General features: G+C 37.1%; 2 long non-coding RNA genes across 2 annotated transcripts; both read left to right on the top strand.

Moving 5' to 3' along the window:
• On the top strand, positions 1 to 2,815 carry LOC117497361. Its single transcript, XR_004557375.1, has 3 exons — positions 1 to 204; positions 1,446 to 1,517; positions 2,739 to 2,815. It is a non-coding gene; the product is annotated as an uncharacterized LOC117497361 (long non-coding RNA).
• Positions 2,816 to 8,721: 5,906 nt separating this feature from the next.
• LOC117497351 lies at positions 8,722 to 11,893 on the top strand. The gene is made up of 2 exons (XR_004557373.1): positions 8,722 to 8,820; positions 11,501 to 11,893. It is a non-coding gene; the product is annotated as an uncharacterized LOC117497351 (long non-coding RNA).
• Positions 11,894 to 16,727: the final 4,834 nt, after the last annotated feature.

Raw genomic sequence — 16,727 nt, 5'->3', positions numbered from 1 at the left:
TTATGTTTCTAAAGTCCAGAATGAAATTTAAACCCCGTCATTTAAGGCAACACAGACGTTGTGTCCGTAATAAATGAAAAAGAGATACCATTTTAAAACGTAATCAAACTTAACTCTTTCCGTATCTCCTCCTCGTTGCAGTCTCTTCATCCTCTCTCCTCAGTTTGACGTCCTTTGACCCAATTTCACCTGCTGTCATTTCAGGTAGGCTACGTTGGTGGCATTAAGTATGGCTAACAGTCATGTAACACACCGTTTAAATGTTTTTTAAAAACTGGTTATGACCAGGGGACGGGGACTGCTTTATCTCAGACACGTAGCCTAGGCCTATCTTCATTAGAAATAAATTGCCAAAATTGCTACACCACGCAACATACTCAGCAAGTGAACTACGTTTTAATGCTAAATATATGTGATGTTTACGTCCTCTCTGTTATGTGTTGAAACTATTGACATAATTAATCAACATTTTACCGACGGAATATCCTCGAAGTTTCTAAAGCATGACAATCCAAAAACAGGTGCATACATTGTGTTTGTACAACAAATTAGTGTTTCAAAACGAGCAGGAAAAACAAAATATTTTAATTGTAATAAATACATGGAAATGTAAATAAGATATCGATACTTAAAGTTTCTAATCAGTCACGTTACGTTGACGCATGACGCAGGTTGCTATGGAGCTACGTACAGTATAGATTTAAAAGCTCGATTCCAAATTCACCATTTCACTCTGAGACTTTGGAGGAGAAGGCTGTTACTCGACGAGTTCCACAAAACTGCTCTCTTTCAAGCTATCACTGAAAAGACGACCCCAAATTAACATAGTAAAACTTTACTAAAAAGTTATCGAGGCAAATGTGAGGATATAACTATTTTTATGTGATTAAATAACTTTTCCGAGCCGCTTTATTCGACGATTTGAGCAGTCAAACCTCCACAGCTCAATGAACTGACTCATGTGAAGGAGCTGGTTCAGTCTTAAAGTAGAACATACTAAATACATTTAATTCCCTTTAAGTTGTTGCTGTAAATAATTTAAATATGAGGACAAAACTATACATTCTGTAAAGATAGCTGCTTTTCAAACACTTAGCTACACTGCTAGCTTGTTTTAGCTCTTGAAAATATCAGTTAGCATATATTGCAACATAGGCAGTTACCTTTTGTAAATATGTTACACTAAACACCAAATTATTGTTTTAAAGACACCATAGAGGTTCATCCTCACATCTTTCTTGATTGTGTAGTCCGTTTTCAATATCGACATTACAAACAATTAAAGAAACTGACATGTAGGCTATAGCCTACTGAGTAGAAAATAGCTGGTTTAAGCATAATCAGTGAGCTTATTATCACCAGGTTAAAGGAATGATCACATATCAAAGTTAAAATATGATGTGTTTAATTAAGTCCATTCCCAAAACATATGTTAATCATTACAGATGTCTCATCTCTGCGACCACAACTACTCGAGGACCGAGCCCAGCTGCTCCCAGAGCACCACCACCTGTCAGGTAAGCTGCACTCGAAACGTGTATATCGTGTTAGAAAAGTTAGGATTTTTTGCTCATTTGAAGCATTATTTTGAACATGATCTTTAGGGTGTAATATTCTGATGCCTGATCATTTTAAATAACTGTAATTACCTGGATCATTATATTCAAACAACAAGTGTATGTCAATGTAGGATTAATTCCTTAAATCCTACATTGACATACACACAAAACAATATTAGACTCTAAAAGTGTTTGTTTGATTAAATCTAGTAAGTGTGTGAGTGAGTTTAAAAGAGGCATATTTGTCTTTAGTGTGTACTGTTCTGATACCTGATTTTAAATAACTATAATTGGCTGTATCATCTTAATATATTCAAATAAATGTAGGCCTATGTCAATATAGGGAAATCAACACTCACAAAACTGTAATTTCATCTTTGGGACATCTAGGCATTCATGACATGACATGTTACAGTGTAACACATGCTGCACATTTCAACCTATGCACCTTGTCAGATAGTTGATCCCTAAACAAGAGTCAACTCTAAAAGTGTCTTTTTGATCTAGTAAGTGTGTGAGTGAGTTTAAAAGAGAGGACAATTGTAAAAGAGTTTTATGCTCAGCAAAACTGCATTTTTATAACATTTTATTTCAATAAAACCGAGTGATCATTTGAAAAGCAATACAATTGTTAATGATAATCAATTCCTCTAAGCTCCTCACACATTTTACAAAATAATAAATAAAAAAAACCTGTTTTGACACTTTTCTTAAACAACAAAAGTTTTTGAAGATGTGGACATTGTTCGCAAACCCCTTTTAAACTAAAATCATAAAATGGAAACAAGTTCCCCCTGCTGGGGACATGGGGGAGGCAAATTGTGTCCCATCGTGGGACGAACAGAGGCCTACAGTTCCTGAAAAGATGTCTTCACCCGTGAAGACTGAAGTCTCTGTGGAAGTGAGGGACAAATGTCTCCTGGGTCAGCACATATGTACTAAAGGTAGGACTGTCATCATCAACACTCAAGAGAGAACATTAAGCCCGACCTGTGTCTCCCCCTGCGGTCCAAACATCACCCAGGACAAGAGTCTGTCTGCACAGGACACTCAGCTGAACATCCTGCCATTCTACCCCCCCCCCCCCCCTCAAAGTCATGGCTGTAATTCGTCCTGTTGGCCTGTGTCCCTCCGCTTGAAGCAGCCTGTGTTCAGTGTCTCTGGCTGTTTGTTCTGCAGGAAGCTGACCCACTGATGTTCCTGCTCCTGCAGGTCTTCTTCATGCGCCGCCTGGATGAAGACGTAGTGTTTTGTCGATGGTGCGTTTTGGTTCCGCCTCGGTACGTGCTAAGTAATCAGTAAATGTGATGTGTCGTGCGAGCTGAGAGACGAGTGGGAGTGGTTGTGTGAAGAGAAGTGTGGAGTGGAAGTGTTGCGAGTCTGATTCCAGTTATTACTGCAAAGACCTGCAGATAACGCTGATCTCATCTAGTGATCACTTGAGTCAGTGTTGGCCTTAAACAAAAGCCACAATCATCTTATTCAAATCCCCAAATATTCCATGTTTTAGTTAATCAAAGGGTTTTTTCTTTTAAACATTGTGTCTAATAATCACATTAACAATGCATGCAGTGGTGTAAAGCAACTAAGTAGATTTACTCAAGTACTTTACTTAAAAACAATTTGGAAGTACTTCTACTTTACTACAAGGTAAATTGTAAATCGTGTACTGTTACTCCACATAATTTATTTTATACCTTTAGTTGTTTTGCAGGAATAATGATGTGAAATATAATCAAGACTTGAATAAGTCTTTAGTTACACCTGGAGTAACATTCACAAGCTACCATACAGTCATTACAACTAGCTGCACCTTTACCAGCTTTGAAAACTCTTTAATGATCAATCATTATAAAACATATCATAGATATTATTCTGAAATGGGCCAATCTGCATAATGAGTACTTTTGGTACCTTAAGTACATTTTGATGCCAATACTTTTGTACTTTTATTTGAGTAACATTCTGATTGCATGACTTTCACTTGTAAAAGAGTATTCCTACACTCTACTTTCTACTTTTCCTCAAGTACAAGAACTAAGTACTTTTCCTAGCTCTGAATGCATGCAATAGAGTGTTTCTTCCTTCAGAGGGAAAGCAGTGATATTTAGTCTGAGAGGACTATAAGTGAAACTCTGACCCTCCCCTTAACTCCCCCCTCTGTCCCTCTCTAACAGGCTGGCAGGAGGAGGAAGAGGCAGAGGAGGGGAAGCAGAGACCCTGAGGAGCCCCCGCAGAGACGACTCCGTGAGGGAAGCCCCAGCCCACTGCCCTCCACCCCCACCCCCCCACAGGCCATGCTGGAGGACGTCCGGCTGAAGGTGAGTCCTCCAGATGTTTACACCAGTTTGGTGTTTCTGTTAAAAAGACTCTGCTGTGGATCCATGGTCACCGTACACATGTATCCCAAACCACTACGATACGATACAATAATACTTTAAAATTGTACTTGCATCACAGCAGCTCCATGTGTAACATCAACATAGACACATATCAAGACACAATACATGAAAAACAAACAACAGACATTTAACATAACAGCACAATCACTGAGAGAAAACATGCTCAAAGACCCTTTAGCGTGCTTTGATCTGGGATTTAGCTCTGGTTTACATCTGTCTGACCTCTCTCTCTCTCTCTCTCTCTCTCTCTCTCTCTCTCTCTCTCTCTCTCTCTCTCTCTCTCTCTCTCTCTCTCTCTCTCTCTCGTCTCTCTCTCTCTCTCTCTCTCTCTCTCTCTCTCTCTCTCTCTCTGTGTCCTAAAGGTTCAGCAGACCCAGCCAGGACCCCTCCCGGAGCCTGATGGGGCCACGACCCTGGCCCTCCTGTCCGAGCCCTCTGGCCTCTCCCCCACTGACTTTGAAGCAGTGTCGGAGAGGATCATGGCCTGGATGTCTCACACTATATACAGCCGGGAGCTGTGAGCGTCCTCCAGGAGACAGGGCCTGGTGCCCCCCTGCTGAGACAGTAACACACACACACACACACACACACACACACACACACACACACACACACACACACACACACACACACACACACACACACACACACACACACACACACACACACACACACACACACACACACACACACACACCTTGTATTACTCTTTAGTTAGTAGATAACTTTTAAGCACTTGTATATAATGTAGTTAAGTTAAGACTCTTTACGTTTTTAGATAAGTATTTCATGTTTCAGTATGTTGATAAGTTTTACATTTTGAATTGTTCATTTGTTTGTGGGTACGTTTTAAGTATTGCATTGTTTAGTGTGTTGATAAGTTGTAACATGTTTTATTCCTTTACGTTTGAACTGTTGCAGTTCCTGCAGTGTTGGTGAGGATCATGGCCTGGATGTCTGACCCTCCCTTCAACACACAGACACACACACACTCACACTCATACACACACAAACATATGTTATTACTTTTTAGTTTTTAGATTTGTTTCAAGCACTTATGATAGAATGTAGTTAAGATAAGACTCTGTAAAGATTTTAGATAAGTATTTCATGTATGTTGATACGTTTTAATTGGTTATAGGTTTATGGATACTTTTTAAGTATTGTATTGTTTAGTGTTGATAAGTTGTAACTGTTGCAGTGCTGGAGATGATCGTGGCCTGGATGTCTGACCCTCCCTTCAACTGGGAGATGTTAGCGTCCTGCAGGAGAGAGTGCTGCACTGCTGAGACAGGATCACACACACACACACACACACACACACACACACACACACACACACACACACACACACACACACACACACACACACACACACACACACATGGAAATTATACTTTTAAATCCAGTGATGTTTTTATTATGTCATAAAACAATCATAGCATAGATTGTCATTAAAAAACATAATATAGTCATTTAAAAAAAGTCTTAATTAATCTAAATGTATTATTAAGTATCATAACAATACCACAGTATGTCTTCAAATCATTGATAATTATAGTCTGTCTTGAAAAAATTAATCTAGAATAACTATTAACTCTATTTAATATAATGTCTTCATGACAGAGTAAAGGGCTTTAGGAGGCATAGAACTCCTTGAAGCCTTTTTCCTCTTTGCAAATTTCCCAACATTCCACCATGTGGATTTTTCACCTGACAATATCAGTATATTAAACTGAGTTAAAACATGTATAAGAAGATGTATGCAACTTCAGCCACTAGAGGTCAGGAGCGCACAACAGAGAATATAGTCATAAAAAAACATAGTGAAGTTATTGATAAAGAAAAGTATAGTATAGTAAGTCAAAAAAAGGCTATACAATAAATATAGTAATTTAAAAAAATATATATATATATAGAATGTCATAACATTTCACAGTACAGAACATCTTGTTAAAACATTGTTAATATAGTTAAAAACATATCAAATAATATATATTTAAAAGATCTTAGTAAAGTATGTCAAATAAAATAACTGGTACTATGGTATTTCATATATAAATATCAGTATGTCACGAAAAATACATAATATATCTTGTAAAAATTCAATGCATGCTATCTAAAAACATGATTAACATGATTTATAACAGTATGCCATAGAACTGTCATAATATAGTATGTCATAACACATAAACTATGTCACTAAAAAGTCATAGCATAGAATGCCGATTAAATAACTTATTATAAAGTATGTCATAAAAAGTGCTAGTATAGTATCCTATAAATAAAGTTATTACAGTATGTCATTTAAAATTAATATTATATTATGTCATATAATGTCAATTCAGGCCATTATGACACCTCTGATATCAGGACTGCTTTTGTCACTATTCTCCATTTGTCTTCGAAGGCGTCATAGGAGCTGCCAGATTCAGAGCACCTGGTCTGGAGTCTCAGAGGAAAACACTGCAGAGTTCACCTGCTCTCTGCTGTCTCCTGGATCATCCCTGCCAGCGGCTGCACATTTTGGCCTTCTTTGTTCTTACTACATACTTTACATTTTTTTTACAATAAATACCTTAAATGTACTTCTGTTGTGGGCCTTCTCATATTTGCCATAACCTGTGAGCTGTTTTTTTACGCTTTAAAAAGTCATCATACAGTATACTATAATTCCTTTATTACATAAAATAATGGCAGTGTTGATAAGGTGGAAAAAAGTGACGTTTTTGATCACTCTTTAGGCTAAATTTGGACCGTGTCATTTTTTTTCACTTTTTCAAATCTGCCGTATCTGTGTTTCACTTTCCAGGATAGGTCCTGACCTCTTTTTTCTAAGTATTATTATAATTGCATGGCTTTGTCTTAACATATCCTGATATGGACAGCTGAAATAATTTTCTGAATGAAAAGATTGAGTGCCTATTATAACATTCCAATATGAACAACAGGAAGCAAATATTTGGATGGAATATTGCCGAAGGGTTAGCCATGGTTAGACCTTCGTTAGGACCTCATATTCGTATTCATATTATGTACAAACTCTAAAGTCCACTGAGACAAATGTTACATTTGTGATATTGGGCTATATAAATATTGATTGATTAACTTTTATTTCAAATAATTAACATAGACATATTTATTACAACACACAACATTATTTGTTTCATCATTGCATTAAATAGTATTTCATCAAAAGTAATTGATCATTTAATGTCAAAATAATGATGATGATATAATATTTCATAACAAATAATTGTTAACACACTTTGTCATAAGTTATAGTAAACATGTCCTAAAAATGATAATATAGTAGTAGGTCATGAAAAAGTAAACTATAGTCTCATAAAAACATTCTTGATAGTATGACATGTCATAATTATATTCTTAATATAGTGGAAGAAAACGTAGTAATACAGTCCCTCATAAAAAAAGTTATTGTTCCCTGCCTGAGTCTGATAAAAAGTATGCTTCTCTCTGTTACCATGTTCCGTTTGTCCTTGAAGGTATCACAGAAACAGCCAGATGTAAAGCACCTGGTCATAAACAGTCTCTTTCCTCCTGGACTCCTCCCCATCAGCAACTGTCAATGTATAATAATATAATAACTGATGGACCTAATAATTGTATTCCATTTCATTCTTCCAATTCACAACATTTAAGAGGCAGATATCATAGCAATATATTGTGGTAAATGTTATCACTTAGCCTATTTCTATAGATTTACCAATAATCTTGAACTGGCAAAAGAGTGACTTTATGTAAGATTCCTTTGTTTAGAATGTGTGCGTATTTTGCAAAAAGTGCCATGTTGAATTGCAAATTGGGTGCCAAACTGATAATGTTTTTGGTTGTTTAAAAGCTTGAGCTGAGGTTTACTACATCAGTGTCAGTTTCAATAATTGTGCTTTATATTCCATGTCTCAGCAATTAGAAAAAAAGTAATTTTGTGATAAAAAAAAATATCCTTTAAAACTGGCGAGCATTTCGTTAAGTTACACTTTTTATATATCTGGACTGGACACACACTGACTCTTCCTATGGATTGGTTAAACATAAACATAAAATAACTTTTAATCATTTATATTCAGGTTTTCACTCCCACGGTGGAGCTTTTACAATCTTTTCAGAGCCCACACACAAGCCACAGCCCTGACGTTACCGTAGCAACGGTCCGCTGAGTAGGGGGACGCTTGAAGCGACTTGTGATTGGTCAGATCAGGCTCTTATTCGACCCTAATCCGCCCTCTGATTTGTCAGATCTACAGTCACTTTTACAAGACGAAACGTGGTTGGCTTGTTTCTTCATTTGCGGCCCGCCTCTGTGAATAAGCTCTTGCAGCTGCACACAAGTCAGAAAAAAAGCGAGCGGAGGAGGTGCTAGCATAATATAATGAGTTGAAGCTGGGTTGTTTTGAGGAGTAAAAAGTAGTTTTGTTCACTATACTCTTGGCTGAAGTAAGTATATATAAGTATATATAAGTAAGCTCTGTGTTTACTTGGAAATATATAAAGTTGGGAGAAATGTAGGGAATCTTTGACCGACTTTTTCGTTGCTTCACGATGGAGGAACCTGCGACAAGGCAAGTAGTAAAACCGTAACTCGTTAGCTTACTAAACGTTTTCTGTTAAAAAATATTGACGTTGAAACTGTGTATTCCATTATCTTTAGCGTCTTGTTTTAAATGAAGTGTGATGTAGACCAAGTCTGTTGAAATAGTGACAGTTTTGAGTAAAATTATAATAGCATTACTCTCCACAGAGAGTTGGAGATGTCGCTGTCAGACGGTACCTCGGACGACGAAATGCCCTTAAGTTTACCCGCAGAGGGCAGTGGGCACAGCGGGAGCATCCGAAAGGTGAGACACCTACACACACATTAGGCATGTGGTATGTGAGCAGTGGTGTTAAGTCACTAAGTACATTTACCCAGGTACTGTACACATTTGAGGTATTTGTACTTGAGTATTTCCATGTTATGCTACTTTGTACTTCTACTCATTCAGAGGTTAACATTGTACTTTTGCTCCACTACATTTATGTAGTACCTTTAGTTACTTTGCAGATATAGATTCATAATAAACAATGGGATCAACACTTAAAAAAGAAAACTGTAAACTGTAAACCCTCCATCTTTTATTTTCTCTCTTTTTCTGTCATAGACACATCTTGTACTTGAGAAAAATTAGAAATACCAAAGTGTAGGAATACTCTGTTATAAGTAAAAGTCTTGTATTCAAAATGTTACTCGGTACAAAAGTATTGGCATCTAAATATACTTAAAGTACCAAAAGTAGAAGTACTCGCCCCATACAGATTGGTCCATTTCGAAACCATATATGTTATATGTTGTCATTATAACCATTGATGTATTAATGTGTTTGTAGAGCTTGTAAATGTGCAACACATTTAAATTATTTGATGTACTGCTGGGTGGCATGTGAAGGTGTAACTAAAGTCTTAATTAAGTGTTGATTATATATATTTTTGTATCATTAATCCACATATGTAAAGTAACTAAAGGTACAATGTTAACTTCTAAATTGTAATGGAATATAATAACAAATTAGAATAAAATGGAAATACTCAAGTAAAGTACAAGTAACCCCTCAGAATTGTACTAAAGTACAGTACTTGAGTAAATCTACTTAGTTACTTTACACCTCTGTAATCAAGTTAAATGAGATCAACAAGAAAATATGAATGAGGAAATCCTCAGGAAAGCCGTGATAAAAGAGCAATATGTTCGTACCCCACATCATGATGATAAATTAAATACGATTTGATTTAAGCACCAGAAATATAGCTTTACACTTTAGCGTATAAAACTTGTATTTAGTCATTTCTTTGAGCACACCCTTTTATTATCTCAAGATACTTTTAAGTGTAGGCACCAGCATTCGCACAAACACTGATATCAGGTATATCAGGCAATCTGCATTCCCACGGTAGCCTACATCTAACCCCTTGTTTGAATGGGTCAAATATAACTGAAAAGGCACTCCCCCTGCTTCGGCACAGCTGAAAATATTCGTCGACTAAAGGCTGAATTGCTTGACAGAAAAATCATATAAGACGTTTTATATAATCGAGTCATTTTCAACCACTCAATATTCAAATGTTCTGCTTTTTCGTTTTCATAATGATATATTAAACATAATTTATTTGGGCTGACAAAACAAGACATTTAAACTTTGGACTTTGAGATACTGGCATGGATCTTTTCACAATTTCCTTTTTAAAAACAAAGCTATTAAAGGAATAATCAAGAAAATGTTTTTCAGATGAATGGATAATGAAACCGTTCAATGCAGCCCTACTTGAGTGGGTAGAAGAGTGTCCATGTTACTGAAAAACATTGTGCAAATTGGCCCATTTCACAGTCCTATATATTATACTGTACTCACCTGGACTGGCAAGGTTTTCAACACAAGCTTTTAGACTTTATCTGCACTGATGTTGAGCAGCCTCCATCCTCCTTGCCTTCGTGATGGTGGAGCAGAAGTGGGAGCCAGAATGGTAATCCACACTGGCACTCTGAGGATTACTTAAAGCGTGCATGCTAAACAAACACCTTAACTGGGTGAGAGGGAACGACAAAGATAAAGAGTGAGCAAATGAGAAACGTCCATATACTGGATACATCTTCTGAGAGAGGATTAGAAGGTGATGTAAGCGACCAGGATGCATTCAGGGAGTATCAGTACGTTCACAGAACAGCTGCTGCATCTGTCATATGATTCTACATCTGTTTACCTTGTAGTGAAACAGTGGTGCATTGTATGATAGATTTTACTGAGCAGACATTTAATAATCAGCTATTTTGGTGTCGCTGGCGTAATGCCTGTTGAAGCGAGATGCCTTTAAATCTTCAGGCAGATATACAGCTCTGACATATAGACACTTTTTTATAGAGTTGTGCAGGGAGGACGTAAGCATCTCCATGGTTCCCTCAACAAAAAGGCAATGGGATTGTTCCATGATTTTGAATTATAGCACACAATAAGATCTATGGCAAACAGAAATGTATGTTGCTTACACCTGTTATCAGCTGGTGATCTCAACATATTAACACCAGTTGTATCATTGTTGAAGCATCAATACAATTGCCAGAAGCTAACGTTAGGCTATCAACGAACTACAACACGGTCACATGACCACATCACCACCTCTAAATAATGTCTGACTTGTGTTTGGCACAATGATGTTTGATAGTATAATTGTGTCACTTGTTAGCAACCACTGTTTTAATGACTCATACAAGCTTCAGATATTTCTGAGTTAGGTATTTATTGACGTATTTTATGTCGTAGATTAAAACGTTAAAATCTCTTTAGCTTATTTCAGGTAGGTAACAAAAAACTCTTTGAAAAAACGCCTAGCTTCTAGATGCTGACTCATTTACATAATATAAGACTCATTCCTGCACCAATCAATTAACCATTTCATGCTTAAAATAGTCATAGACAGTATGCTGCTGTAATTAATTATTCATAAATTCATCGTCTAACGTCTCTGTATTTCTCTCTCTGTCTGCAGGGATGTGATCCCTTCGCCCAGACTCTCAGGAAACGGGTAGAGACACACATTACAGTTAGTAAGAACTGATTACCAGTCTTGGTCTTCGGCGGTTGATCAACACAGTTCTCAATAACATGTTCAAAGGGCTCACCAAAAGCCGGAAAAGGACGCAACTAAATATTATGCCATTTTGACCCTTGTGTATACTGCATTACGGTATTTGTTGACCACAGCATAGTTTTTACGCTATTAGTTAACATTGATTTCTCTAGCCCTCAATTATACGCTTTTGCAAATTACAAGTGTCTGTGATTCCAGTTTAAGAGACGGGACTGACGAGACCACCATTATTGTTTCATACAGTAAAATACTGTGAATAAATGGTGACTCAGTCGCTGCCTGATTTCTGTTCAAATGTCTCTATTTGTGCCGACCACAGGTACCACCATCCCCCAGAACACCACACACACACACACACACACACACACACACACACACACACACACACACACACACACACACACACACACACACACACACACACATACCCATGGTTAGTCATCCTTGCTCTCTCTGTCTCCCTCCAACACAGACAGCTCTCTCCACCCTCTGGAGTCAGCCATTAGTCACTGCCGGCTGGCAGCATGAAGTTCTTATTAGATTTATTGATCAGCATGGGGAAAGATTATGGCTCTGTGTTTGTGTGCGAATGTGAGAGAGACAACCTGAGAGCCAATCCACTGTAGCACCCCAACATCTTCATCAAGACTCCAAAACCAAAATCTAATCATTTAAGCTGATGCTGTACGCTGACAACCACAGCGCAAAATGCATCACAAGAGTTCTCCCAAACACTTTTAAATCAATTCAAATTGGGGGAATAAGCAAAATGGTGTTACAGTCAGCACATTAACCATTTATCTTCTTTTTTTAGAGGGAAAGGGGACAGGGCATTCTCGATACGATAATGCTTTATTGTCTGACATTTTTCATGTATCACTGCAGCTCCTTTTGCAAAAACAAGAACAAATAACAAGAAACACAGAAAACAGACATTTAAAAAAACATTGCATTCACTGAAGACAACATGTTCAACACCCTCTAATTTGAGGATTGACTGGAGCACAAAATAGTGCATCGTTCTAAACTTTTCAAATCGTGGAATTTCCAGGAATAGAAGAACACGTGCTAAGAAACCCTCTTATTGACAATAGATCTAGGTAAGCTTTACATCCTCTAAAGGCCCTTTAGTTTGTGCTTCTATAGTTTTATGAGGCTGTGATTATTCTAAAGGTCATGACAGCTCATTGTAAACAACAAGGTCAAGATTCAAAACATGTTGTCACGCCAACAAATGGCTACTCTGCGGACTAACATCATCACACATGAATACAAATGGACTCATTGGATCCACAAGATTTCCAGCTTTTCAATCATATGTGTTCATTTCTCTTTAGGGACAATTTCAGAACAGGTGAAAATTACAGTATTTGTACTGCCTTCAATAAACGTCATGGTTTTCCCCTATTCTTCCAATCCTGCTCCTGCTATTCCGTCTGCCTCTCTCAGACGCTAACTGCTCACGTCTCTCACAGTCTAAGTACTCCTGGCTGACTTTACCATTTGTGTTCTGTTCACTCATGACTGACCAAAATACAGCACGTCTTAGAAGAGAAAAAGGTCTGCTGTGTAGGCCTACATCTAATCTACAGCTCCCTCTTTCCATACCTCATCCATCCATCCATCTGTCATCTAGGTCTATTACAGCTCCTCAAAGCCCAGACAGGCCCTTCTTTATGAGAGCAGGCTGTCAGGAGAAAGGCCTCTCAACATGATGGGAAGTACACACAGACGATCAGACGGACGGACTGTTAACTGAGGCAACATTAAATTGGTCTGCGCAGTGAAACTGGCCACAGGGGCTTTACTGCAAAAGTAGTTATTTTAACAAGCCATTAAAAGCAGTGTGTTTAGGTATTTAAATCTTGTTTTTCTTCAGGGTACAGAAACAGAGACCTGTAGGCCTAAGCTAGTTAGGTATGATTGTTTTTTTTCAATGCAAATCAACTTCTTATTTCGATATGCCACAGGGGAAATATGAGTTTTTATTTTTTACTTAAAAAGGCTAGAAAATGGAGCCTGAATTAGATAAAATGCATTCTTGTTATTTTTACTCAGTTCCTCTGGGAGACCAGTCGAATGGGGTTCCCAGAGGAACTGAGGAAAAATAATCAAATGCCTTATACAAACAAAGAAACAGCAGAGGCAGGTAATACATTCACATTTACCTCTGGAGCAGAGCTCTCAGAAAAGAGTGCACTTTATGCTTTACACATTGAATACATCTTATGAGCTATGTTTTTTTACCTGTCTTCACTTCAAAAGTCGAATACTGTATGGATCACAGACTAACCATAGACCATACACATTGCCATCTGTTATAACAATTAACACAACTTAATATAGTTTTTGTATAGTTTGATAGATTAGCCTATACATGTAGGCTGACTCAATGATTTGGAACCTACAACTTTCTCTATAATAAACATGTAGGCTACACAGCATAATCAATCATACTCGGCTAAAACACTTCCATCTAGGGGTCAAGTGAAATCATTACATCCTCAATGACCCAGAATAGAACGAAGGTATCAACGATATCTTCTGTTATTATTCATTTTGATATCAAAGTTACTTATTGTTTTGCAAGCAGCACCCACCGAGAAACTGTTCAAAAATAATACGGAAAAGTCTGATCCTAATATTCTTCCAGAACAGCTTATCAATGATGGTGAAATATTTATGTTTCTAAAGTCCAGAATGAAATTTAAACCCCGTCATTTAAGGCAACACAGACGTTGTGTCCGTAATAAATGAAAAAGAGATACATTTTAAAACGTAATCAAACTTAACTCTTTCCGTATCTCCTCCTCGTTGCAGTCTCTCTTCATCCTCTCTCCTCAGTTTGACGTCCTTTGACCCAATTTCACATGCTGTCATTTCAGGTAGGCTACGTTGGTGGCATTAAGTACGGCTAACAGTCATGTAACACACCGTTTTTAAATGTTTTTTAAAAACTGGTTATGACCAGGGGACGGGGGACTGCTTTATCTCAGACACGTAGCCTAGGCCTATCTTCATTAGAAATAAATTGCCAAAATTGCTACACCACGCAACATACTCAGCAAGTGAACTACGTTTTAATGCCTAAATATATGTGATGTTTACGTCCTCTCTGTTATGTGTTGAAACTATTGACATAATTAATCAACATTTTACCGACGGAATATCCTCGAAGTTTCTAAAGCATGACAATCCAAAAACAGGTGCATACATTGTGTTTGTACAACAAATTAGTGTTTCAAAACGAGCAGGAAAAACAAAATATTTTAATTGTAATAAATACATGGAAATGTAAATAAGATATCGATACTTAAGTTTCTAATCAGTCACGTTACGTTGACGCATGACGCAGGTTGCTATGGAGCTACGTACAGTATAGATTTAAAAGCTCGATTCCAAATTCACCATTTCACTCTGAGACTTTGGAGGAGAAGGCTGTTACTCGACGAGTTCCACCAAACTGCTCTCTTTTCAAGCTATCACTGAAAGACGACCCCAAATTAACATAGTAAAACTTTACTAAAAGTTATCGAGGCAAATGTGAGGATATAACTATTTTTATGTGATTAAATAACTTTTCCGAGCCGCTTTATCGACGATTTGTAGCAGTCAAACTCCACAGCTCAATGAACTGACTCATGTGAAGGAGCTGGTTCAGTCTTAAAGTAGAACATACTAAATACATTTAATTCCCTTTAAGTTGTTGCTGTTAAATAATTTAAATATGAGGACAAACTATACATTCTGTAAAGATAGCTGCTTTTCAAACACTTAGCTACACTGCTAGCTTGTTTTTTAGCTCTTGAAAATATCAGTTAGCATATATTGCAACATAGGCAGTTACCTTTTGTAAATATGTTACACTAAACACCAAATTATTGTTTTAAAGACACCATAGAGGTTCATCCTCACATCTTTCTTGATTGTGTAGTCCGTTTTCAATATCGACATTACAAACAATTAAAGAAACTGACATGTAGGCTATAGCCTACTGAGTAGAAAATAGCTGGTTTAAGCATAATCAGTGAGCTTATTATCACCAGGTTAATGGAATGATCACATATCAAAGTTAAAATATGATGTGTTTAATTAAGTCCATTCCCAAAACATATGTTAATCATTACAGATGTCTCATCTCTGCGACCACAACTACTCGAGGACCGAGCCCAGCTGCTCCCAGAGCACCACCACCTGTCAGGTAGGCTGCACTCGAAACGTGTATATCGTGTTAGAAAAGTTAGGATTTTTTGCTCATTTGAAGCATTATTTTGAACATGATCTTTAGGGTGTAATATTCTGATACCTGATCATTTTAAATAACTGTAATTACCTGGATCATTATATTCAAACAACAAGTGTATGTCAATGTAGGATTAATTCCTTAAGTCCTACATTGACATACACACAAAACTGTCATGTCATGTTTGGGATATCCAGGCATTCGTGACATGACATGTTACAGTGTGACACATGCTGAAAAGTTTGAACTTATACACCTCGTCAGATAGATATGTGGTCACCAAACAATATTAGACTCTAAAAGTGTTTGTTTGATTAAATCTAGTAAGTGTGTGAGTGAGTTTAAAAGAGGCATATTTGTCTTTAGTGTGTACTGTTCTGATACCTGATTTTAAATAACTATAATTGACTGTATCATCTTAATATATTCAAACAAATGTAGGCCTATGTCAATATAGGGAAATCAACACTCACAAAACTGTAATTTCATCTTTGGGACATCTAGGCATTCATGACATGACATGTTACAGTGTAACACATGCTGCACATTTCAACCTATGCACCTTGTCAGATAGTTGATCCCTAAACAAGAGTCAACTCTAAAAGTGTCTTTTTGATCTAGTAAGTGTGTGAGTGAGTTTAAAGAGAGGACAATTGTAAAGAGTTTTATGCTCAGCAAAACTGCATTTTACAACATTTTATTTCAATAAAACCGAGTGATCATTTGAAAAGCAATACAATTGTTAATGATAATCAATTCCTCTAAGCTCCACACACATTTTACAAAATAATAAATAAAAAAAACCTGTTTGACACTTTTCTTAAACAACAAAAGGTTTTGAAGATGTGGACATTGTTCGCAAACCCCTTTTAAACTAAAATC

This window comes from Trematomus bernacchii, unplaced genomic scaffold, assembly GCF_902827165.1.
Source record: "Trematomus bernacchii unplaced genomic scaffold, fTreBer1.1, whole genome shotgun sequence".
NCBI classification, from domain to species: domain Eukaryota; kingdom Metazoa; phylum Chordata; class Actinopteri; order Perciformes; family Nototheniidae; genus Trematomus; species Trematomus bernacchii.
The sequence above is the reverse complement of the archived record's forward strand: the minus strand, read 5'-3'. Positions and strand labels throughout refer to the sequence as shown.